Source organism: Mus caroli, unplaced genomic scaffold (genome assembly GCF_978045245.1).
Source record: "Mus caroli unplaced genomic scaffold, Mus_caroli_1 scaffold_9, whole genome shotgun sequence".
Classification (NCBI taxonomy): domain Eukaryota; kingdom Metazoa; phylum Chordata; class Mammalia; order Rodentia; family Muridae; genus Mus; species Mus caroli.
Window position 1 is genome coordinate 96,114,722 of NW_028227264.1, and position 25,889 is coordinate 96,140,610.

The 25,889-nt window shown below is 43.4% G+C and overlaps 1 pseudogene; it reads right to left on the bottom strand.

The window, feature by feature from the left end:
• LOC110304103 (cytochrome c oxidase subunit 7C, mitochondrial pseudogene) overlaps positions 1–16,018 on the bottom strand; it is a 184,940-nt pseudogene extending 168,922 nt beyond the window's left edge.
• Between the last annotated feature and the right edge of the window lie 9,871 nt (positions 16,019–25,889).

The following is a 25,889-nucleotide window of genomic DNA, read 5'->3' on the forward strand; positions in this document are numbered from 1 at the left end:
ACAAATGCCTGTGAATCCCCAGGGTATCTGATGCCTCTGGTATCTGTGGCACCTGCATTCATACACACACACACAGAGAGAGAGAGAGAGAGAGAGAGAGAGAGATGTGCATGCATGCACTCATGTAAAATTAATCTTAAGAGTTTTGACTATTTTAGACCTAAATTGATCTCAGGAGCTAGGAAGATGGCTCAGTGTGTACGAGAATTTACTGTACAAACATGAGGACCTGAATTCAAAACTCCAGAACCCATATGAGAAGCTGTTGATTATGATGTGGTTACACCTATATTCCGTGAGGCGGAAGAGACATGAGGATCACTAGGGTTTGCTGGATACGAAACAACTCCAGTTGCAGAAAGAAACCCTGTCTCAAGAAAATAAGGCAGAGGGGATAGAACAGAACAGCCGGCATCCTCTGGCCTCCACATGCACCCAGCACACACAGGTACATACATCAGACATAAACCACATAGTCGCTCTCTCTATCACATGTGTGTGAGCATTCACAAACAGAAACTAGGACCTATTTCACAGTTATCTGGGTTATTTCATGACACAGTAACCCCTTGTCCGAAGTTTCAGTTTACATTCTGTGCTGTTTTCTGCGTGGCTAGCTCTCTCGGAACCCACATGAGATTGTTTCTTTGCCACCAGTTGAGATGGGCTGTGAAAATATCACAGTACTTACGTTCAAGTAACCCTTGCTTTGCTTAAATCCCTCAAGCACAAGAGGAGTGTTGCTGGCTACTAGGATGTGCCAAAGAGAAGCCATAAAATACTTCCTTTAACTAAAATGGAGACTTGGTAAGAGTTCCGTATGACTTAAGGTTTCAAACAGCCACTGGGAAGGTCTGGGACATATCCCCTAACGGTGAGGGGGACCGTGATTACTAAGAACAGAGATATGTTGATGCAATGGATCTTCAAGCATGTCGCTTACATGATTTGAATCACTAAGATGATGAAGCTAGAGCAGTAAATGTCTATGATGTGCATATAAACCGGTGAAGGTCTTTAGGAATCCTTAGCACTTATTAAGCACATCATGAGAGAGTTGAGGATTTATACAGCACACAGAAGAACAAGCATGAAGTGGCAGCTTTGATTATGCAGGAAGGATATGATCTGACATTTGAGGCCAGGAGAAGCCATATACATGAATCAGGGTGTGAGGTCTTTTAGACCTCAGCCCTATAGTCCTACACATAGAAAAACTGATACAGTTCTGGCATGGATGAGAAAAGATCTGGCATCTACATACAGAAGATGAGCAGCTATCAAGTTATTACTGCATAGAAAATCAAAATGTCCCTGCATAAGGGCATACAGCCAGGAGAACACTTTACCTGAAGTTTCATCCAACAAAGACGAGAAAGCAGCATCTTTGTTGTACTCTCACTGGGATCCCAACAAAGCAGAGTAAAAGATTCTGCTATACTTTGACCATCAGGCTTGCTGCCTGCATTTAAAGCAAGTTGCCAAAATTCGCTATGAAATAGAAGAAAATCAGCATCATGTGTTGCTGTTAGATGGAGCAGAATGGCTACCAAGAAAGCCAAAGGCGGCTTTCTGCTGTGAAGCTAAATCATGTGTTTGGGATGCTAACAGGTAGTTGGTAAATGCATGGGTTGCCACAGAACTCAGAGGCAGAAATGGCCACACTGTATCTACACATACCATACCAAGCTTCATTGACCCGGCTTTATTTACTATCTGTTACTTGAGTTTACATTCCACCTTTGGACATTGACCTCTGGCCTCCACATAGACACACACACACACACAAGCACATACATGATAGGGATATATCTCAGTGGTAGAGTACTTGCCTAACATGGATGAAGCCCTATGTTCAATTTCTGATCACAGTAAATTCTCTAACACCATCCTCAATTATCAAATAAGAGCCGTGATTGGTGCATAGCTTGGTGTATGACATCGTACTTTTGTTCAGTCTTTGGGAATCTACAAGACAAAATGAATTTGCAATTCTTTAGATAGCTACAGTGATGCATTTGTTGTTTCTTGGGGTTGCCACAGCAACTTGCCACAAGTCAGATGATTTCAAACAACAGCAATTTATTCTCATGGTTTTGGAGACAAGAAGTCTACAGTCAGAATGTGTCAGTGGGGCCACATATGGTGACAGTCTTCTGTAATTCCCTCTTTCCTGGTATTCTTAGCTCCTAGAGGCACATTTCTGTACCATCATCATATGGTGATCTTATTTTTATGTACCAGTCTTCAGAATTCCTCTCCTTATATAGTCTTGGGTTTAGGTTAAAACCTTAATACAATGGGATTCTTTCCTCTCAAACTTTTGAAGGAATTGTTTCTTTAAATACTCAAATTTTTTTCTTATTTTGATTTTTTATCATTGAGATTTCAAGTAACCCAGGATGACCTTAGACTCCCCAGAGAGCCAAACATTATTCTCAACTCCTAACCTTTCTGCCAGCACCTCTGGTATCCTGGGATATATATATATATATATATATATATATATATATATATATATATATATGGCATGCACTTATGTTCGTTCTATGGGATGTTGTTCATGCAGTTCATGTGTGTATGTTAGGCAGACATTCTATCAACTAGACTGTATCCTCTTTGCTTTATTTTTCTTACAGAATAGAATAGGCTGTTTTTGAACTCCCAATCTTCCTACCTCAGCACTCTAAGTTCTGGAACTACAGGTGTACCACACCATCCTCAACTAAGACCCTACGTTCCTGTGAAACCACATTCTTAGATTCTGGACAGTAGAGATGCTATACTACATTAGCATAGTAAAGTAGGAGTAGCCAACTCTCTCTTGCCAATTTCCTTGGGTTTTAACTTCAACACTTGCCCTTGGGTTACACTTGGAGAAACACAGTTGTGTTAGACTGAAAGATGATGTACAATAAATAGGTTTCCTGAAGCTAATGTAAGAAAACAGAAAGAGATCATGTGCAGATCATCTGTAATCTAGAAGGGCTTCCTAAACTCTCCTACAAAAGCAGCAGGAACAACATGAAGCTTGTGGGGGAAAGGAGGAAACAGATTTGGACAGAAGCTTCTCATAGCCTCTAGCTCACGAGACTAGGACACCAGCTTAGATGCCCAAGCCCTTGTTTCAAAGAATACTGTGGCCCATATTCCAGACAAATAGACTTTCATAGGTAACAGATGAGCTGCAGCATGGGAACCTGACTCTTAGAGGATTTACTTTTGCTCTTCTCTGAAGGAACAAAACACGTTTTCCTTTTTATATTTTAAAATTAACTTTGGGCAGACAGTAAGCATTCATATTTATGGGGTACAACCGGAGGTTCCCTTCAGACACACACAGTCAAATCTGAATACTCAGTGTGTCTATCACCTTAGCTTTTACGAAGCACGTTTGCTTTCAATCTGGAAGAAAATGTATTATGAAATGTATACATTGCTCATTGTTGCCTCGAAGGGACCACGGGGCTCTAAGTTGGTTATTTAATTGGCTGTTGATGCCCATGAGTCCTGCTGCATGGTGGTACTTGGGTTCCCTCCAAGGTTATGTTGTTTCTTTAAAGGGAATTTTTCAAATGAAATCCAGTGCCATAAACTTGAAGATTCCCCTGCAGCTAAGTGCTAACTGCAGGCTACATGGCAATGGTGTCGCTGCGCCTCGTTTCGTGTGACTGCTTCAGAGGCGCAAGAACACTTATTTTCAGCCCCTGGAATGTGTCGAAAGTGTTATCTCAGGCTCTGTGAAGTTCACCTCCACCTCCCTGTTCCATCCCACCTAGATTCTTGGTGAGTTAGGTGATATGTTTTCTGTGATAGAGGCTTTGTCTTCAGGCCCAGGAGACAGTAGGGGTGCGAGGTGAACAACACAAACAGGTTGTGTGGTGAAGACTCTAGTATATTAGTATATTTCTGCAATCACTTCTCCAGGAAAGTGCTTTCTAAAGCTGCCTCACCCAGAACAGAAGTCTGAAACTGTATTATATTGAGGATGCCTGGGCTTTTAGGAGGCTCTGGTGCCTAGTAAAGAATAATCTAGGATGGTCAAATAGAAGAGACACGGCCAGGAATTAAACCGTGAAATCAGTTCATCTCCATTGTTCCCTTCTTCCTCTTGCTCCCCCAGTACCTAAACATAAGCTCTGAGAACATCAAAGTCTTTGTAATCATTCACTTAATGTTGATACATTTAGATTTTTAGTTAATATTACATAAAGTTAAGAATCAGGAAATGGGGGCCAGGGATGTAGGTTAATTGCTGGAGTGCTTGCCTATTGTGCAAAAAAGGCCCTGGGTCTGATCTCTAGTTCTATATAAACCAGGCACAATGACACACCTGCTTGGAAACCCAGCGCTTGGGAGGGGAAGTGGGAGGGTCCAGAGCCAGTCAAAGTCACCCTCTGTTCCCAAGAGAGTTTAAGATAAGCCTGAGCTCTATTTAACTCTGTCTCAAGGGGGAGCGGGGGGGGGGGGGGGGGGGGAGGGGAAAGGGGGGGATGGGGGTATAGGAAGTAGACCCAGCCGTGGTAGTACACATCTGTAATCCCAGCACACAAAATGCAGAAGTGAGGGGAGCAAGAGTTAGAGGCTAGCCTGTGCTACTTGAGACCCTATCAAAGAAAAAAACAACAGAAAGAAAAAAATAGAAACAACAAAAGAAAGCAAAAACAGTTTATTAAAAAAAAACAACTTGAAAACTTGAAAAGAAAGGAACAGAGTTAGGGATGCAACCCAGAGGCTACACGCTTGCCTACTGCGAGTGAAGTGTTGGTACAGCAATCCCAGAATTTGGAAGGCAAAGGCAAGAGCATCAAAATTCAAAGTCACATGATGTCCTGGTTAGTTTCTATTGTTAACATGTCACAGCCTAGAGTTCCTGCAGAGGATTGAACCTCAACAAAAGAATTGCCACCCCTTCCCGACCAACTCCCAATCAGTTCAACCTGTGCCCATGTCTGCAGCACACTATCTTCATTGGTGATGGATGTGGGAGGGACTACCTCACTGTAGACAAGCACCATCCTGAGGCACAGAGGTGTGACCTGTGCAGGAAAACACGCAGTCAGTAACCAGGCTTCCTCCGTGGTTCCTGCCTTCAATTCCTGTCCTAACCTCAGTGATGGATTTTGACTCGGGAATTATAAGGTAAAACAACCTCCAAGTTGCTTTTGGTCAAAGTGTATCACGGGATGAGAATGGAGTGTGAACCTGTAGTAAGTTTGGAAGTGTACACGAGGCCCTATGCTCAAAACATTAGATTTTTAAAGGGAGGGAGGAAGGGAAGAGGGAAAAAGGACAACTAATAAACGGCCAGGCTGAGTGGCACATGTATGTAAGCCCAGCTCTCAGGGGCAATGCAGAGGCAATATGAGAGGAGTTTAAGACTTGCCTTGACTATACAGTTACACATCACACACACACACACACACACCACATATCACATACCACATATACCACACACATACTCTCACAAGCAAAGATGTTGAGTCTTCAAAAGCTTCTAGAAATACTTTCCCTTTCCCTAAACAGCAACCCTATTATCCTCTCTTTAGACTTGGGCCGGATCTCAGGATCAAGTCAGGATGGCAGGCCTCTCCCCTGTGTGCTATACCAGCTTCTGAGTGTCTTGGGGTAGCAGGTCTCCCCTGTGTGCTATTCTAGCTTCTGAGTGTCTTGGGGTGGCAGACCTCTCCCCTGTGTGCTATCCCAGCTTCTGAGTGCCTTGTTCTCATGTTGTCACTCTCTGCAGACAGACCCACTGATCCCTTCTCACTTTAAGGATTTATATGTCAATCACTACGGGAAAGAACTGGGAGAGGGGACGCCAGAAGGATTCTGAGAATCAGAACAGGGCCCCCTCCTGAAGCATCTTCACGCCTCGCTAAGAGGGCTTAGGAGATCTTCTTTGGATGGCTGCTGCCGAATTTTTTTTTTCTTTCAAGGCATATCTTTTCCAATTAGCTGTACGTTAAATTCTTTCTTCTCTCTGGGAAGAGCTTGGCTGTTTTGACAGAGATCCTTAGAGTAGCTTTGTCCCAAGTCAATAATTTATATCCTGTTGCATTCTGTGCTATTTAATGCCTCTAGTCCCACCCAAACTTGGATATTTTTCTCACTTATAGCTACACAATATATATATATATATAATATATATGTTATATAAATATATATATATATACATAAATATATATAAATATATATGTGTGTATATATATATATATATTGCTTCTTTTCCCGATACAAACTTCTTACAGAATAAAGACAATAATTTTTAATCCCCTTGTTAGGGATTGGAAACAGGAGCATCTCTGAGGAAAGGGAGTATCTCAAAAGACACTCGCTGCTCAGGCAATAACACCAGAAGGCTGCAGACGCAGACGACTTGAACAAGAGCAGAACTGCTCTGAGGGGCTCACAACTGGGAAGCTCACTATGCTCCTGTCTTTACGACCTCACTTCCTTCTCTTGCTCAACTTCATTGTCTTAGAATCAGGACAGTTCTTCAACTTAGTGGGATCATTTTTAAAGTGTAAAACAAAGCACGGTAGACTCTTTTTTTCCTCTAGGAAAAATCTGACATACATATGTACATGCATGCCACACACACACAAACATACACATATACATACACACATATACACACATATGTATGTACATGTACACATATACATGTATACATGCATATATGCATGCATGCAGGCATACACATGTATATGTTATGTACACATATACATACAAACATACATGCAAATATATACACATATGCATATATATGGATATATAACACAATATACATATGCATGCATAATACACACATATACACATATACATGGATACAGATACACATACAACACAATACACATACATATACATGCATAATATACACATATAACACACACATATGTACACATACACATATGTATACATGCATGCACACATATACATATATGTGTACACATATAAATACATACACATATATGCATACACACAAAAAATGGAAAAAGAAAAATGTGGAAGGACAGCTTTCAGGGTACAGAGAGAATCACCATAGATGGAGCTCCAGGTACACAGAGAAGCGCTATAGATGGAGCTCCAGGCCTTGCTAAGGAAGCTCTCAGCGCTGAGGTGAGAGTCTGCTGATGGGAGAGTGGTCAAGTGCTTGGGATACTGCTGCAAGCAGAAAGTCTGGAATGCTGGGTGCCTGTGTCCCTAGGGCACAGGACCCTGTCACTCCTGAAAATCCAGGCTCTTGTTTGCTGTATTTTTCCATTAGAAACTTGCGATGCGGCACAGGCTGCACCTTAACATCTGGGCTCAAGTAAGTCTCCTCCTGCCTTAGTGTCTCGGCAAAGCTGGATGCACCCCTGCACCCAGCTTGGGTAATTTTCTGTCAGATGCTAAACACTTACCTTCTTGTGTTGTGTGTTCCCACATTTAGACAAATAAGAAATCCCAGGCTGCAGATGTAGCTCAATGGTAAGGTGCTTGCTTGGCATCATGACATTCTAGTTTTAATTCCAGTCTTGTCAAAAAACAAAATTCAATCACAAAAAGCCAAGCAAGAGCCACCAAGATGTGTTGATGGGTAGCGAGTGGTGCTTACCCTCAAGCTTAATAAGCAAACTACCAGGCAGGCAGGCAAGAAGGGGGAAGTTTGTCTCTTTGCTCTGGACTGTGGCTGTGACTTGATCAGCCACTTCAGCGATTGCCTTGCCTTCCCTGGGATGATGAACTGAAACCTGGAGTTATACAGTGAATGTTCTCATTCTTCCCTCCCCAATATCTCCCCCCCCCTCCCCAAAAAAGACAGATTTTGATGTTTCCAATGCACTCTGGACTTTTTAAAAAGACATACTGGTTTTTATTTTTACGTGTGTGTTTTGCATTCATATATATATATGAGTACCATGTGCATGCAGATACCGGAAGAGACTAGAAGGGGGTGTCAGAAATCCTGGAACTGGGGCTGGAGAGGTGGCTCAGGGATTAAGAACACTGACTGCTCTTCCGAAGGTCCTGAGTTCAAATTCCAGCAACCACATGGTGGCTCACAACCATCCCTAATGAGTGTCTGAAGATAGCTACAGTGTACTTACATATAATAAATAAATAAATAAATAAATAAATAAAAATAAATAAATACTGGAAGGGAGGGAGGGAGGGAGGGAGGGAGGGAGGGAAAGAAAAGAAAAGAAAAGAAAAGAAAAGAAAAGAAAAGAAAAGAAAAGAAAAGAAATCCTGGAACTGGGGTCATAGCCAGACATGAGCAGCTCTGTGGGTGCTGGGACCTGAACCCGGACCTTTCAGAAGGGCAGCGAGTGTGCATCTCTCCATCTCTCCGTATCTGAGCTCTCCTTCCAGCCCCAGGAGGGTGCTCTGAGTGATGCATCGTGCATACTTCCCCCTACAACTCTCCTACCTAAAGTTGCCAGGTTAACCAAAACAAGAACAACAAGATCACACAGTCAAACCAGAATCTCAAAGAAGCAATAAACAGATGCAATAAACGGATTTTAGCATGAACACGGCCCAGTTGATCCATGAGACCTGTTTACGCATGAAAAGGAAATGTTTGTTCTTTTGCAATGAGTTTTACCCAACTGTCCTGTATTTTGTCTGGACCTCCAGCCTCTCCCCATCAAATATTTTAGGGCTCAAATGTTGTGGTCTGAGCTTTAAAGAGGACCTTCTTTCTTCTGTAATCCAGGTCAGAGAAGGAAATGTGAAGGCTCCACGGGTAGTCACTGCCTGCTGGGTAGTATTATTTGTCCCCTTTTGACACTGTCCCTTTTAACTGAATAAGTCGGCTGTTTTCACAATAAACGTGTCATATCTGGAGACTTGGGGTCTTTTTTTATCCCTTTCTCGCTGATTTGAAAATTTGAAATGTCTTTTGGTAAACAGGTTCTAGGGGTCTAGTCAGCTTGCCATCATCTATCATGAATCTAGGCTTGCCTTATTTCTATGAGGAAACTCTACACGGGGAACGCTGGTAAAGATGGCAGACTCCCGGGGATTTTTCAGCAACAAAAACATCAAAACTGGGACAAATCACTGAAAGCCTAGGCTCCAAGCAGAGGAAAACCAGAGGCCGAGCGATGATTGATGAGCAGGCCTTGTCTGTTGTCTCACCTGCTAAGGTTCAGAGGCATAAGTAAGGCCTGTAAAAACAGATTTCAGATTGGCTACTCTGCCATCCATGGACATCGGCTCTAGCTGCAGGGAGGTGAACAGCAGATGTGTAATTTATTCAGTGTAACACTTTGTATGTGTATTCAATGTCAACTGCTCTCATATGATCCTGAATGTTAACTGTAAATGAAATGCCATGTCACTGATAGCCAGTCTGCTAGCACCAAAATGGCTTCGATTCACAATTGTTTCCAAGTGTACTTTCTGGTTTTAGTGAGACTCGGGAGTTGACTCTCAGAGACTGTCGTATTCTAAGACACCATTCAGTCATGCGACACCATTCAGACATGCTCAAAACTTCAATATGATTCCTTCCAACCATAGCAAGCTGGTATTCTATAACATGCTGAACAGAAGAGCCACAGAAAGAGCTTTCAGACAGCTGTCTCTGAGATGGCTAGCAGATATTATGAATTTCATGAGACCCTTTTCTGTGTTCATGCAGCTAGGCATGGTGGGACACAACTAGTTCCCTAGCCCTTGAGAGGTAGGAACCTGGTGTGTTCTATGCAAGACCCTGCTTTAAACAAAACAAAATCAATCATTCACAAATCATTTATAGAGCTGCCATTAATATATAGGGTATATAGGTATATGGACAAACCCAAGTGCAGGGTTAAGGACTGGGGCCCTATTGTAATATACTCAGGTCATCTCCTTCTTAGGGGAACACCCAGAATCCCGTGGTTTTGAATTCAGCATGCTATGATGCCACAGGGGTCAACCAAGTACTGAAAACTGGCAAGCTGCTGCTGAGACTGTGGAGCCCGTAGGTAAATTGGAAAGCAGGTGACTTTGGGGCCGCCCATGGAAGAGTTCGCCCTTGGACAAGTCACATGGCAGAGAACTGAAGAGTTAGTTAGTTCTGCCTTCTGTTGATAGTGCTGGTCTCTTTGCTTTGCTAACTAAACTGTTGGCAAACTTGAGACTACCTTTAATAGTTCATTTTTAACAGCAGGGAAGAGGAAGCAGAGACACACACAAGGGCCTGCTTTAGAAGCAGTTCTGCCCACTTCCTTCCTACCCTTCAAATTATATCTTCTTCCCAGGCCTGGGAAAGAACTCTAAAACTCCAGGTTAAAAATACTCCTTAGGTAATTTAGGAAGACCACAGGCTAAATTACTCCTCCGAGGGGAAAAAAAAAAAAAAAAAGCAAACAGTTCCACAGCCTCTGGAAATTGCCAGGAAAGTCAGCCCCAGAGGTTCACTAGCCAAGGGCTAGGTCTCCAGGAACTGTGTTTGCCCCTGCTGGGTTTGAGCTTCTCAATCTCACCTTTATTCAATTTTCATCTGGGAATGCCGATTTTCTCTTGGCTTGTGTATGCCTGTCTGGAGGGTTTCAAGTTGGATTTGTGTGTTGACTCTAGCCCCATGTCTTCAAAAGGACAGACTCAGAAAGGAATCTCTTCAGGTATAAAATCTGCTGCTCACCTATCCTGGCCACTTTGTCTCTATAGTCCACATGGGATGGGCATCTTGTAGCAGCATGTCACCTGAATGAGCCTCAAAGGTTGTCAGGCAAGCCCAGTGGTGGGATGCTTGCTCCCCCAGAACACACAAACACTTTGGTTTGATCTGCACCACCAAAGCCCATACTGAAAGACTAAAGAAGTCTCCCAGAAGTTCAAGGTGCATGGCCAAGTCAAAAGAAGTCTAGAAGGCAGTAGAACCTCCTGGAACAACATTAGTCAGGAGCGTAAACATCACAAGGCTATCCTTTACCCATCCAGTTTCTTATATCTCTGGATATGCGTCATACAATAGGAAAAAAAAAAAACTACCAGAGAGAACAAGATTTTACTCGCAACATGTGCATGTTCAGGATCAGGAGAAGGCTGTCTAGATTTCCAGAGTGCCGGTTGGAATACCCCAGTGAGGTGAAGGCTGTACCTTATTTTCTATCACCGTGCCCCTGCTGGAAAGTGAGGGTAAGAAAATAATCTCTTAATATTTAATAATATTTAGGGTTTCTCCCCAAAAGAGGGTATTGTATGAACCTATCTTTGTTTGTGAGCATAGGTAATGAGTCTTGCTCTAAATTCATCCTCAGTGGTACTTGGTGGTTACACCTTTAATCTCAGCACTCAGGAGGCAGAGGTAAGTGGATCTCTGTGAGTTCAAGCCCAACCTGGTTTACAAAATGTATAAAGTAGACTGATGAAGGGCACATTTCTCATATAGCAATTTTTAAAATATTTTATTCATAGCCGGGCCTGGTGGCGCAGAACTGTAATCTCAGCACTTGGGAGGCAGAGGCAGGTAGATTTCTGAGTTCGAGGCCAGCCTGGTCTACAGAGTGAGTTCCAGGACAGTCAGGGCTACACAGAAAAACCCTGTCTTGAAAAACCAAAAAACAAAACAAACAAAAAGTATATTTTATTCATTTATTTTTATTTACACGTATGAGTGCTTGCTTATCTGTATGTGTGCTGAGTGCACACAGCACCCAAGAAGGTCAGAAGAGGGTGTGGGTACCCCTGACACTGGAGTTGCAGGCAGTTCTGAGTCACCTAATGTGGGTTCTAACAACTTTGTCCTGAGCAAGAGCATAAAGTGCTCTTAAGCACTGAACCTCCGAGCCAGACGTGTAGTGATTTTTGGTTTCATTTGATTACTGGCTTGGAGTGGCGGCTCAGTGGTTTACAATACTTGCTGATCTTGGGGATGACCTGAATTCAGTTCCCAGCACCCACACAGAATCTCGTCATTCTCTATAACTCACAGTTTCAGGTGGGTAGACACATATGAGTGTAGATCCTATTAAGAAGATGACACGGTCATATCTTAATCATCTTTCTAAGGTACCACTTCCAGATACCAGTGCCCAGGGAATGAAGTGTCCACCTGAATTTTGTGGGGGACACGGATATCCTGTCTAGAGCAGTAAAGATAGGCAGAGATCATTTTTAGTCAAAACTCTACAAAGAAAAATGTGAACACACCTGACAAACATCAAACGAAACAGATAGCCTGGGTGAGAAGAAACATAACATGGGCCAGTGGTTTAGAGGCCAGCCGTGTGGGTGTGGTATGGCCCGATGGAAACGTACCATTTAGCCAGTGGTGTGGCTCAGTGGTACAGGATCTAAAGAACATGAAACTTGGGGTTCCATCCCAAGAAGAAATTAAAAAGAAACTAAAGTAAAAAGAGGGAAAATCAACATAAATACAATGTGCACTCACACATACATATGCCCAGAACATATGGTTATTGCAACATTTAGAAAAGCTATTTATTTCCGTGTATATGTGCTTGAGAGAGTTTATGTGCACCATGCATGTGCAGTGTCTGAGGAGGCCAGAAAAAAGCATCAGGTACCATGAGACTGGAGTTGCCATTGACTCTATGTGGGTGCTGGGTCCTCTACAAGTGCAGCCAGTGTTCTTAACCAGTAAGTCATCTCTCCAGCCCCTATTGCAACATTTTAAAATAAACCTCCAAATGATAACTCTGAAATAAAATTAATGTTACCATGTATAAGGGAATGGTTCCATAAATGAGCCATCTCTATGAGAGTAACTACATATAACTTAAAACACACACACACCACACATACACATGGCTAGGAATTCACTACACAGACTAAGCTGATATACTGATATATATATATATATATATATATATATATATATATATGTATACCATATTATATATACACCATATTATATATTATATATGTCATATATGTTATATACATATCATATATTTATGATACACACACAAAAGAGGTGGTTCTCTGAACAGGAACTAGGCCTCCAATAGACACCAAACCTGTTGGTGTCTGGACCATGAACTTCCCAGATTCTAGAACTGAGAGAATGCCTGTTGGTGAACCCCACTCCAGAGGCCCAGACTGGCATAGCCTCCCTTGAGGATCTACACATTGCTTACATTTTTTCACATTGGTTTTTATTTTAGCAATGTAAGTGAAGTGGAATTTGTTCTATACACAATGTAGCCCTCAAAATTTTCCTCTGCAGAGCCAGGGCACCAGACTCAGTAAAATAAATACCCACTCAGGCTCTGAAAGCACCCCGCCCTGGGAGAGCTCAACTGTATGGGCAGCTTAATCTACTCTTATTTTAGTTTTCATTAGTGTGCTTTCTTTATGAAGCTTTAAATACTGGAAAAGTACTTCAAGTAGGTTGATATAGCTTTACCTTATCCTTTAAAAAATATTGTGTTGACATATTTAAGGTGTATGCATGTATGCATATGATTGTGAGCCATTGTGTGGGTGTTGGGAACTGAAGCCCAGTCCTCTACAAGAGCAACAAATGCCATCTCTCTACTTTCCCTCTACTTCCTCTTTTGAACAGACATGATAGCATGCTTGCTACTGGCTTCTGCATTTTATTCTTCTGCATAATGACGAAAGAACATTTATGGCCAACTGTTCTGCCACTAACCTCTGGAGTGCTTTATAATCTAGTAAGGTGAGTGTGCAGCCGAGCACAACCGAAAACTCCTCCAGAATTCACTGGTCTCTTCCATTTTTGATTTTATATACAAATACCACTCAACTGAGCTGAAGGGTTTCATTTGTATATTTGTGAGACTTGATCTCTCTCTATAGCCCTAGCTGTCCTGGAACTCACTATGTAGACCAGATGGCCTTGAACTCACAGAGATCTGCCCACTGCATCTTCTCTAGTGCTGAAATTAAAGGTGTGTACCACCACTGTAGAATTTTGACATTGATTCAAGGTATCTAATCTTCCCTCAGAGATTTTACTGGCAGAGAATCTCAACCATGCTTAGTTGATTTCTCAGTTATTTATCTATGTCACTGTCTACTGAGTACTAACGCCCTCGACTGTGCTTGTAAGCTAAACAGTCATCGTAGTTCTATAGTTGTGGATTTGGGTGAGAAAATTCGACTCTTTGGTGTGGTTAAAACCACCCTCTTCCCTCAGTTCTTTACAGCAGGTGTCTAATGTTGATGAAGACTTCTGGCTTCTTTATGCCATCCTGGCATACAAAATAACAAGCTAAGCACCAGGTTAGACCGAGAAGAGAGAACACTCTCCAAGGCCGGCCCAGCATGACACTGGTAAGCAACGTGTCAATAGTCCCACATCCTTTTAACAAAACCAAAGTAGTTGCTGTGGGTCATAGTCATTTGATATTTCAAGAATACGTACTGTTTGGGATGATGGAACACCCCTGTGATCTTAGCCTTGAGACGATTGCTACAAGGCAGAATTGTGGATTTGAAGCCAGCCTAGGCTACATGAGACCCTGTCTCTAAGGTTAACTAATTAACTAGGTAATTAACTAGTTAATTAATTAGTAAGCAAAACAATACATAGAACGAGCCCAGTCCCTCCATAGTCTCTTCCTCCTGTGTCACCACGGGATCTCTTCTGCATGTGTCCCTGAAGTGGAAACTTAAGGGTTCTTTGGAGAGTCGGTTGTGTTGGGTAGTGTTTTGCTGCAGGGCCTTGGGTTGACAGGCCCCTCTGTTCTTTTCCAAATGACAAGAGGTTACCTCTTATGTCTCTCTTAGACCGTCTGTTGACCAATGTTTGCCCTCTCCACAGTGGCTACAATACCCTGGAAGCCTTGGTGGCTCATAGTGACATAACCAGAACCTGCTCATTCTCTCCTATGATCACCATTGCACCTGTTACTTTGAGCTCTGAATCCTCTGCCTTACAGTTTCTTTGGAAATGACCAAAATGCACCACATTTAAAACATCCAGCACGTTGATTCCTGCAGTTTCTAGCTATGATTTGCTACTCCTGAGAACCAATATCAGTTGTCTCCCTTGTCCATTCCTCTATTGGAGCTCCACGTGCTTTCAATGGTCTTACTACTCTCTAACATTTGGTATTTGCATTTATCAAATGCCAATATTTCTTTCAATGACTGTCTGCTTTTAGGGTGTGTCATGGCTCTATTCACAGCTGAACTCAACCTCTGTAAGAATTCTGCGAAGGCCTCTCCAGAGCTCTGTATTATTTTAGTAAATGTGGTAGATTCTCCCCCAAATCAACCAAATCCCAAGCTTTTAAAGCTGCAGTACAACATTATTCAATTACATTATCATCAAATTGGATTTGTTCTTGTAAGTCAGCACAACACCCTTCACCAAGCAGCTAGTCTTTAGTAACGTGTATTCCCCCTTGCTAAATTATGTTGTGCTAGTCTTGTGGCTTCCTGCCTCCACCACAACAACCATTGTAATTGTTGACCAACTTCTAGAACAGCTGACACCAATCCCTTCCAAACTTGTGGGATAAGCCTGGGATGTATATATAACCCAGGTGTTTAGCATTTCTTTGACAAAAGAATGTAAGCCATGCAATATCACAGCCTCTTTAAAATGCTTTAAATCTGACATTTATATTGGTCTCCAGGTTAATTCATTGTAAGCCTCTCCACCATTGTTAGCAGGCATTTGCTGCACAGACAGGAAAGGCTAAAGGTGCCTGTGTAGGCCCAAGCAAATTCTCTGGTGATGTACTTGGCTGCACCTTAGCCTGTTATACTCTGCTGTTCCCTGCTCTTTCAGGCCCCTAGAAGCAGGGCGGGACAGCAGTTTACCTTCCAGCCTAGTTTGCTTTCATCGTTCAGTACAGTCCCGTTCTCATTCACCAAGCCTGAACTCCACCCCCACGCCCCCCATTGGCTCTTTGTGTTTGTTTTCCAAGCACTTCTGCCTCTATCCACAAAATCTCTAAATGCATAGCCAGCTCTGCGATCTTCTCTAACAGAAGGGTTTCCCATTAAACTTTTTCAAAATAGTATTTATGAAAACTACAAATCAAGAAGTCCCCTCTGGGAGCAAGGCAGAATACCTCCTAGCAACAGTAGCCGCCATTTTGCCAATCTCCGTAAGCAACATTGTTAAACCCTCATAACCTGCCATTTCCTGTGCATTAGAGCAGAGATACCCATTATGCCTAAATCGTGTTGGGCGCCACCTGTAACTTTTTTCCAAACCTTATTTTTTAATCATAGTTCTTTGATGCTTTAACCTCCCTGTAGCCTACCACCCTCCAGAGGTAGTGGGAAAGAAAGGATATGGGGCAACTCCCATCTGTGTTGCCTGGGTATCAGCAGTTCAGGTCACAGATTAGCAGGCAGCAGCAGCTCACTTACAAACACTTTGTGGATACACCAGCAGTCCAGTTCAGTAAAGTCAGGTTAGCAACAGCCATGACACAACTTAGCAGACAGCAGGGCCTCAGCCTCAGCGCAAATCAGCGGGAGGGACCAAGAGGAACCCAGGAGAAGTTCTCAGCTGTGCCTCTTAGCAAAGCAAAGATCAGCAAAGACTGGAGACCCACAAGTGTTGCCTATTTATACCCTCCAAACATCACGCGTCCTCCACACGCCTTACCTCAGCGCGGGTCTTGCCTCAGCGCGGGTCTTGCCTCAGCGCGGGTCTTGCCTCAGCACGTGCATCCAATAACACTGACTCCTCAGAATCCTGACAAATGGAGCGCAAGTATGCAAAGTAGGCAGAATCACACAAACACACTTGCATATTCACAGGTACACACACACACACACCATAACACTCCTGTCTAAGTCACAGAACTACCAGGAATTGATGGTTTCCTTCCACCATGTGGGGCTCAGGAATCAAACCCAGGAAGTTGGTCATATTTGGCAGCAAGACCTTTCCCTGCTGATCCATTGCACTAACCCTGAATCTACATTTCTGGGGCTTTACAGGTAGTTTTAGTCCACAGTCAAGCAAGCCTAAAGAAACATCTTGAGTAATCCTTCCACTTAGGGGCATGGTTAGAGGGCAGTCTATGCTACATGGTAAAATCAAAGCTAGACTAACTCATAAATTGAGACACTGTGTCATGGGGTAGGGGAGGGACTTCTAAGAGATGACTCTGTACTTAACATTCTTTTGTGTTATCTTCTGCTTTTGTTTTAGTATCTTTTGAGTCACAGTTTCTCTCTTACTTATCCTTGACCTCAAGATCCTCCTGCTTTGCTTTGAACCCTGTAGTCTGGGATACCTGGCACATCTGTGGACATTCTTATAGCTTCTCTACAAAGAATAAGACAAAGACAAAATTATAGCTGGGGTTGTGGTATCAGCCAGTAATCTCAGTACTTAGGAGGTGGATGCAGAAAATGAATTCAAGGCCTTCCTTGTCTCTGGAGTTTGAAACCAGACTAGACTACAGAACATTTCTCTCTCTCTCTCTCTCTCTCTCTCACACACACACACACACACACACACACAATCAATTATCTCCTTAGGACAATCCAAGTTAATTCCTGCTCATCCTAGATGTCTGCCTAAGAAAGACTTTTTGCCAAGTCCAGGCATGGTGATGTACCCAGCCATCTGTCCATCCATCCATCCATACACCCACCCATCTGTCCATCTACCCATCCATCTATCTATCTATCTATCTATCTATCTTTCTATCTATCTAGAAATTAGATGTAGAGGAAGATCTTCCTGTAGAGAGATTTGGCCTGTGTCTCCAAACCACCCCCTCCTGCCCACAAGCCTGTCAGGTTGGACTGAGGAAGTGACATTTATTTAAGAGTTCATCAGTGTCAGGGGTGGGGGATTTAAACATAATTGTGCACTTTCTTCAGATGACTAAACAATGAGTGTTTATGAAACCAAGAAAAAAGATTCCCCCTTTGAAAAGTTTTCTTTTTCAAAGACTGCTCTGTGTGCTCTGACTGGTTTAAAAAGAGCCCATCTAGGGCACTTGATTTTTTTTATGAACATGTTACCAGAGGCCTTCCTGGTTTGCTTAGATGCCTGCCTTCTCCATAGTCATATGGAAGAATGGTCTGGTGATCATTGGTTAGAGGAAGACTAAATCAGATTCTGTTAGGACTAGCTGTTTAGTCCAATTCTCTTGGCTAGCACTGCAAGATGTTTGCACGATGGGTAGGCTATGGAACTAGAGTGGCTTCCTTAACTGCTGCCCAACCCTGAGACCCGGAGGACCACCCTGAGGTAAATGCCTTAGGATCGGGCTTTTCTCTTTCTCTGGCTGACTTGATCTCCGGAGACTTAGATGTTTTGCTGCAGGTGTTTGCAATGTGTGAGACACCCACGGTAATCAAGGGATTAATTCTCAGAAGATAAGAACCAAGAGGGAACCGCCTGGGACAAGCTGTGGAGGACATCTTGAAGGCTTCAGGGACAGTGGAAGAGTGTCTGAAAGTCAAGGAACAGGAAGAGGGGAGGTACAAACCCCTCCACAGTGGCCAGAGTCAGCCTGATGACCAACTACAAAATGAAGCTTTCTTGGTTGGGAGGCTTCAAATGTGTTTTCTTAAATAAAAAAAAGAAACAAAACAGAAAAATAGACAGGGGTTGGAGAGATGGCTCAGTGGTTAAGAGCATTGACTGCTCTTCCAGTGGTCCTGAGTTCAATCCCAGCAACCACATAGTGGCTCACAACCACCTGTAATGGGATCTGATGTCCTCATCTGGTGTGTCTGAATGACAGATACAGTGTACTCATACACATAAAATAAATAAATAACTCATATACTCTAAACAGATGGCTTCTAAGCTGTCACGCTGGCTCTTAAAATAAATGTCTGAGCAGGCATTGTATACTTGCTAGAGCCTGGGGATCTGGGTTCAAACCCGAGAACCTACGAAAAGGGTAGAGGAGGGAATAGTAGGGCGGGGGAGCTGGCAGTAGAACATCATTCAAAGGAGTGGAACATATTATAACCACACCCCCTTCCTCCTAAGGTTCAGGGACCTTTGGGGAAGATGGGGAGAAATGACTTCTTGAGCCAGGGGTGGTGAAAGGAGGGAAGAGTGGCCTCTGGGCACAGCAGGGACGTTGCACATAAGAGCTCCCATAAGTTGTGACAGTGACACATGAGTTGTGCAAACCCAAGGACCAAATCCCAGCATAGAGTGAGCATAGTGTGCCAGCCCTAACCAGGAAGCTATTGGCAATTGGCAGCTGCTGGAAGAAGGAAGAGGCCATTTTCTCTAAGAGTGTTGCCCCTGGTAAGCCAAGAAAGGGGCCATGCATCCAAGAAATTCTGGGCAGTAGAAATTGATCTTCCATGGATTTGGTTTTGATTTTAATTTGTCAGGACTTTTACAAAAACAAAAACAAACCAAAACACCAGGGCCGCAAGCTGTATCATTGAGTCATCATCCCCTCTGCAGGAGAATGATTGTTTTCAAATATCTGTGCTTAGGGTCTAGGCCCCACCTCCAGTTTATCTCTGTAAGTCTAAGGTGGGGCCAAAGTTGCTTTATTATCTGGGCTAGGCCAGCTATTCTAAAGAACTCGTGAGAAACCCAACCAGAGACCCACATGCTTCATATCAGACAGTTACCAACACTCTGGGCCATGCCCTGTTTTTTCACAGTTCATGGACTTCCCAAAAGACTTATGACCTGATTGGAAGCGAGAGAGAGGCAGGCCTCATACACAGCTGCTCATACAGCTACTATGAAAGGCACCATAGAGGTCCTCAAGCCAACGAATACAACTAGCCATATGTTCCGGTTGAATCTCTTCTGTGCATCCATATGTAGGATGACTCTAGGTGAGAACTCCGCAGACACATGCACACATGCACACATGCACACATGCACACATGCACACATGCACACATGCACACATGCACACATGCACACATGCACACATGCACATTGATCCCTGCACTAGTCTCTCTAACAACAATACTACGTCCTAACACAACAGATACTGAGGCAGGAGTTCATGAGGTCAAGTCAGCTTGGTTACCTGGAGAGTGGGAAGACAGCCTAGGCTTCATGAATCCTGTCTCAAAACAAAAACTGGGAAGGGGGTAGAGGGAGTTTGATACAAATGAAGATGGCTCAGCAAGCAAAAGCACTGACAACCTGGGTTCAATCCCTGAACCCTATAATGAAGAGAGAACAAACTGAAAGTTGTCCTCTGATACCTGTAGATGAAGTTCTGTATTTACAACACACACACACACACCATTACCACCATCATCATGATCAACATCATTATCATCAACATCTTCATCATCATTGTGTTTTTTAAAAATAGGCAAAAGTGGGACAGCAAGGTAGTTCATCGGATGAAGGCACTCTGCCAAGCCTAATGACTTGAGTTTGATCCTGAGGACCCACGTGATAAAAGAAGAGAACCGATTCCCACAGGTTGTCCTCTGATCACCACAGGGGCAGGAGAGTCTACATGTACCTACCCACATGCACATAAATACTCAGATCCATATTTTAAAAAAATAAGCAAGATGCATAACCAAGGTAGAGGTCCATCAGATAAATTGATTTTAAAATGTGGGACACACACACAACAGAGTTTTATTCGGCTTTAAAGGCAGGTGAGATTATTTCACTGGCTGGAAAATGGATTCGGAACTCATGATGTTAAATGAAGTAAGCGCGTGGTCATAAAGGTAGTAGACAGACTTCGGACAAGGAGAGAAACATCTCCAGGGAAGAGGGAAGAGAGAGGGCAATGGAATGTAAGCAATGGGGAAGTATTTAGGGAGAAGAAAGGAACTGGGCTAGGGGTAGGGTGAGTAGGAGGAGGGTAATAGAGACGGGTGGGTAAGGGCAAAGCATGCTATACAGGTATATGAAAACCATTCCATTGCATACTGACTGCGTTTTTAAACACAAATGTTGGCATCTAACAATAGGTGACACTGCCTTATAATCGCAGGAGACGGAGGCAGAAGGATCCAAAGTTCAAACTCATCCTCTGCTACTTAGTGAGTTCAAGACCCGCCTATGCTACATACCAAACAGAACCCCAACCACAAAAACAAAAACAAAGGTAGCAGAACTTTCTTCAGTTCCTGCTGAGATGAAAAGGTAACACTCCTCCCCTAACCACAGAGGTATTGTTTTTGAGAGACAGGAGACAGAGAGAGCAGGCTTTAAAGACCTTAAACAGAGGGAGTCACAAGGCTCTGCTCCAGAAAAAGGAAAGGTTTGGGGAGGAACTGGATTTTGGAAATGGCCTGGAGGCTTTGCAATAGACTACTGGTGGGACTTCCCAGAAAGCCAGTGTTAGCATCTAACTTGGCTGTTCACATCAGCTCTCCTGCAGCCCTCTGGCTTGTCCACACCCACTGGCCACAAGCTTCCCCCTGTTTGCCTTGGTCTGTGGAACAGCCTAGGGTTCCTCTCTCATGATTCAGGTCACAGGGGAAGTGGAAAGCCTTGAGTGGCCTTAAATAGAAGAAGGCTTGTCCCCTCCACCCCCAACCCCTACTTTCTTGTATCTACCCTTAGGGAAATTTTTCATTCCAGTGAAAATTATTTTACTTGGCAGACTTTTTAATCTGCCCTTTGATTCCATTTTTCCAGCCAGCCTCTTAATAAATGTCGCTGTATTTTCTGGGGTACGCCAACCATGAGATGTCTCAGCAACTGTCTCGATGGGTTCTTCACCCCCTCCCCCAACTGTTTCCGCTTTTCTCGTCAACTTTCTCTAGCTTTCCTTTCTCACAGTCATTTAGTAGTGAAAAAGCTTCTCTCCTGAAGCTCTTACACGGAGTATTCAGAACTGGAGTCTTTCAGCCCATAGTGTGAGAGCTACAATCTGGTTGTCACTGAGTTGTTTTCTTTGGACTGCTTCTGAAGACCAGGGCAGTAGTACCCATCTGTAGACATGGGATTCTGAGACTCACAGACTGAAGTAGGACTTTGAAACACTTAGGGCTGCTGGGCACCTTTAATCCCAGCACTCGGGAGGCAGAGGCAGGCGGATTTCTGAGTTTGAGGCCAGCCTGGCCTACAGAGTGAGTTCCAGAACAGCCAGGGCTACACAGAGAAACCCTGTCTTGAAAAAACAAAACAAACAAACAAAAAAAAAAAAAACACTGAACACAGAGCTTTGGGCATGCTAACAAAGTACACTAACAATGAGCTAAACTCCCAGCTGTCATTGGGCCTTGAGGGGAACAGGGAATCACAGGCCTGGAGTAAATGACAAGCAACGGGCCTCAGAGATCCTGAAGGCTCCCACGCATAGTGGCATAGGGCTTTATATCCAGCCCTTTGGAGGCAGAAGCTGGTGATCTCTATGACTTGGAGAGTTCTAGTCTATGTAGGGAGTTCTAGGCCAGCCAAGGGCAACATAGTGAGACCCTGTTTTAAAAGAACAAAACAAAAAAGGATCCCAGAGACTACTACTAAATGGTATAAATGAGTCAAGTTGAAGACCCAGTATCCATACTGTCTGGCCATAAGTGTTTGGAGATTTGGAGATTTTCAAGGACTGGGCAACATTTATACAGAGATAGTGAAATATTTCAAGTTGGAATGCAAAATACATTTATGTTGTGTTTTCATTTTGAATACCTACCTTAAAGGCAATTTATTGTACATTTCTGTTCGTTTTTTTTGTGACAGGATTTCTCTGTATAACTCTGGATGTCCTGGTACTCGATCTGTAGAAGATCTGTAGAGGCTGGCCTTGAACTGAGAGATCTGCCTACTTCTGCCTTCCAAGTGCTGGGATTAAAGCCACCACCACTTGCTAAAAAAAAAAAAAAAAAAAAATTAAATTGTGTTCATGAGAACACAATTAAATGTGGTTCAATTGTAGAGTGCTTAGCATATGGTATACAGGAAGCCCTAGGTTGGATCCCTAGCTTTCCCAAACACCGATTTAATGCAAAGCTGTGATCCATGCATAGGGGGATCGAAGCCAGTTCAGAAGTTCAAAACTCATCCTTAGTTACATTTTGGGTTATGAGGGCCAGCCTGGGCTCCAGGAGCTTTTAACTCACAACAAAAACAAGAACAACTCAAAGAAGAAGAACAACACGAAGAAGGCGAAGAACACCACAGTTTTCAGTTCCCAGTGTAGACGGTGTCTTAGTTCTCCAGCAGCAGGGACTGAAGACAGGTTCTTGCACATGCTAGGCAAGCACTATACCACTGAGTGCTGTGGCTGTGATGCTGTTTTGATTGAAGGTTACGATGATGTATGGAAGCAGTTCTCAACCTGGAGGTCAAATGACCCTTTCATAGGGGTCACCTCAGACCATTCCTCAGCATGAGGGAGGTTGAGAACCACTGCTATGTGGTCTCGTTTCGTTTCCTTCCTTTCCTTTCCTTTCCTTTCCTTTCCTTTCCTTTCCTTTCCTTTCCTTTCCTTTCCTTTCCTTTCCTTTCCTTTCCTTTCCTTTTCTCTTCTCTTATTTTCTTTCTTTCTCGTACTCTACCACTTAATTATTTTCCCTACTTCCTTCTTTCCATCCCTTTCTTTCTTTCCTTCATTTCTTTCTCCTCTTATTGTCTCAGGGATTCATTTAGCCCAGGCTGGCCTCCAACTGGAAATGTAGCATACTAAAGATGACTATACTCTAATCTCTAATCTGGTTAGTATTAACCAGTATACCACCATGCTGGTTTAAGAGGTGTTGGGGAATCAAACCCAGAGCTTCATACACAGGGGCAGGTCAGTCTGCGGGCCAAGCAGCAGCTTCAGCCCCTACCATGTTTAAATGCCTTTAGTTGTTTTTGTTTGATCTGTTTACTCAGGGTTTCATATATAGCTCACCACGTTTTTCCTAATGTTTTATTACTTTTTGTTATATTGCGTGCGCACGCGCGCGCGTGTGTGTGTGTGTGTGTGTGTGTGTGTGTGTGTGTGTGTTTGCATGAACAGGCAGCAATACAGAAGTCAGAGGTCATCTTGGTAGGAGTCTGTCTTCTCCTCTCACTGCGTGGATCCCAGGGATCATACTGAGGGCATCAGGGTTACCAGGAGGTACCTTTTCCCGTAATCCACCCCACTGGCCCTCAGCTCTCATTTCTGTCTGGTGATAATGTCCACAGTCATTATTTCTTCTGTTCTTCTAACCTTGTACTCACAGCTATCCCCCTTCCCCCTGCCTCAGCCTCCGGGAGTTCTGGATTACAGGAACGATAGAACCACATTCGGCTTTCCCAGTTTTGGAGCTACCCCAGTGCATATCTGCAATTCTCTTTAGTGAACAAAGCTATCAAGAAATATTGCGCCAAACTGATCCTGGAGGTACACTCCTATAATACCTGGGAAGCTGTGGCAGGGGAATTGCTAAGTTAAAACATTAGCCTGACTATTGTAGGAGTTACAAGTAGCCTGGGCTACCTACAGAGCAGGAAGGACTGTCTCTCACAACAACCAAGTGGAACACCTGAATTTCCTATGCTGTTCTTCCATTCTCTTTACCCTTTCCAGCATCTGCTAACTGCTGTGTCCTCTCAACTTTTCCTTCTGAGATCTCAGACTGGCCTGGAGTGCACTATGTCACCCAGGTTAGCCTGAACTTTAGGACAGTCCTCCTGTCTCACCTTCCTGAGTAGATGAGATTGCAAGCCTGTGCCATCAGGTCTAGAATTGCCTATTTCTAACTTATTTCCGTTAATATAATGACATCTAATTTCATCTACTGTGTAACTGTTTGCTCTCATCTGAAGCATTCCCTCCTGGTGGGAGGACCATTAGGACTCAGGAAGTCCATGAAACTTACAAGGCTAAGGAAGAATATAACCTTCGACTTCTCATAAAGTTGAGATGTATAAGCTACTCAAGAAGACCCTCCCCAAGGATATATGAGCAGTAATAACAACCATGGAGAAGGGCAGATCAGCTCAGATTTGGGTCTTGCAAGGAGGTCTATGAATGGAGCTTTGGTTTTGCTGTAGTCATCAGCCAGGCTGGGTTGAGCTTTTGGGTGACACAGCTGCTGTTGAGTCACCCATGATCTTCTAGACAACTGCTTACTCATGCTCCGGAAGCAATTGCATTTAAACTCACTATTTTACAAGCTAGATTTGGCTAGAATCATTTATCAATTTGTCACAGGTGCCCTTTCTGGATTGATTAGATGTTTCCTTACTTCTCTCCAAGCAAAGGCACACAACACCATCCACACTGTCATGTATTACAGCAATTTTATTCTTTTTCATGGGTGAATAATATTCCACTCAAAAGTACCACATTTTCCTGGTCCCTGGACAACTGAAGCAGTGGGATGGCCCTGAGTCCCTGAATCTGTTGCCTGCCTGTGACTCCCATTCTCATAACTGAGCCACCTTGTCTGGCCTCAGTGGGAGAGGATGGAGTTAGTCTGAGAAGAAAAGAAGAGAATGAGGGAGAATCTCTGGAAGGGAGTACTGGGAGGAGGGTGGCCGATATTGTCTTCATCTATTCATGTCTTGGTAGACATTTAGGTCACCTTCATTCACTGACTATTGTGAACAGTGTTTGAACAAACAAGCTGAGAAGGTTGGCTTTGAAGAAGATATCACTGGGCGTGGTGGTGAAATCTTTTAATCCTACCCATTCAGAGTAGGAGAGGCAGGAAGATTTCTGAGTTCAAGGCCAGCCTGTTCTACTACACCCTCTCCATCTCAAAACTCCACAACAACAACTACATTAAACCACAACGCCATATTTTGACACTGATAACGTTCCTGCTTGTCACACACACCTCTCCTTCCAAGACAGTGAAGGGACTCTAGCTCTGGCAGGCCTTGCCCTTCTGCCTGATTCCTTCCGTCTTATTACAAACTGCTAAGATTATAGTTATCAAGCTAGCCACCAAGGCCTATTCCCTTATTTGACCACTTCTTCCTTCTGAGGCTGACTACCAAGGTCCTGCTATCAAAATATTGAAGTCCAGCAATCAAAAGACCCCCTTTGGCTCACCTAATTAACATGCCCAATTAAAATTAAACACCTCCTGCTAACACTGGG